This window comes from Pristiophorus japonicus, unplaced genomic scaffold (genome assembly GCF_044704955.1).
Source record: "Pristiophorus japonicus isolate sPriJap1 unplaced genomic scaffold, sPriJap1.hap1 HAP1_SCAFFOLD_30, whole genome shotgun sequence".
In the NCBI taxonomy this organism is placed as follows: domain Eukaryota; kingdom Metazoa; phylum Chordata; class Chondrichthyes; family Pristiophoridae; genus Pristiophorus; species Pristiophorus japonicus.
The window spans coordinates 2,840,206-2,841,616 of NW_027252779.1; positions in this window are offsets into that span (position 1 = coordinate 2,840,206).

Genomic DNA, 1,411 nt, shown 5'->3' on the forward strand with positions numbered 1-1,411 from the left:
CACAGGACAGAGAGTGGATAGTTCCAGTTCAAACGGTCACAGGACGGGAGAGTGGAGATCACAGTTCCCACTGTCACAGGACAGAGAATGGAGATCTCCAGTTCCCATTGTCACAGGAAAGAGAGTGGAGAACACCAGTTCAAACTATCACAGGTCAGAGAGTGAAGAGCAGTAGTTCCCACTGTCAGAGGACAGAGTTTGGAGAGCAACAGTTCAAACTGTCACAGGACGGGAGAGTGGAGAGCACCAGTTCCCAATGTCACAGGACAGAGAATGGAGAGCACCAGTTAAAACTGTCACAGGACAGAAAGTGGAGAATGCCAGGTCAAACTGTCACAGGAGAGAGAGTGGAGAGCATCAGCTCCCACTGTCACAGGACAGAGAGTGGAGAGCACCAGTTAAAACTGACACAGGACAGAGAGTGGAGAGCACCAGTTCAAACTGTCACAGGACAGAGAGTGGAGAGCACCAGACACAACTGTCACAGGACAGAGAATGGAGAGCACCACTTCCAACTGACACAGGACAGAGCGTGGAGAGCAGCAGTTCAAAATTTCACAGCACAGATTGTGGAGAGCACCAGTTCCAACTGTCACAGGACAGAGAGTGGAGAATGCCAGGTCAAACTGTCACAGGAGAGAGAATGGAGAGCACCATTTCGAACTGCCACAGGACAGAGTGTGAATAGCACAAGTTAAAACTGTCACAGGAAAGAGAGTGGAGAGCACCAGTTCAAACTCTCACAGGACAGAGAATGGAGAGCACCAGTTCAAACTCTCACAGGCCAGAGACTGGAGAGCAGCAGTTACAACTGTCACAGGACAGAGAGTGTAGAGCACCAGTTCCAACTGAAACAGGACAGAGGGTGGAGAGCACAAGTTCAAACTGTCACATAACAGCGAGTGGAGAGCACCAGTTCCAACTGTCACAGGAGAGAGAATGGAGAGCACCAGTTCGAACTGTCACAGGACAGAGTGTGGATAGCAACAGTTCCCAATGTCGCAGGAGAGAGATTGGAGAGCACCAGTTCCAATTGTCACAGGACAGAGAGGGGAGAACAGCAGTTCCCCCTGTCAGAGGACAGAGAGTGGAGAGCACAATTTACCACTGTCACAGGACAGTGAGTTCAGAGCACCAGTTCAATATGTCACAGTTCAGAGAGTGGAGAGCACCAGTTCAAACTCTCACAGGACGGGAGAGTGGAGAGCGCCAGTTCAACCTGTCACAGGACAGAGAGTGGAGAGCACCAGTTCAAACTGTCACAGGTTAGAGATGGAGAGCGCCAGTTCAGACTCTCACACGACAGAGAGTGGAGAGCACCAGTTCCCACTGTCACAGGGCAGATTGTTGAGAGCACCAGTTCAAACTGTCACAGGACAGAGAGTGGATAGTTCCAGTTCAAACTGTCACA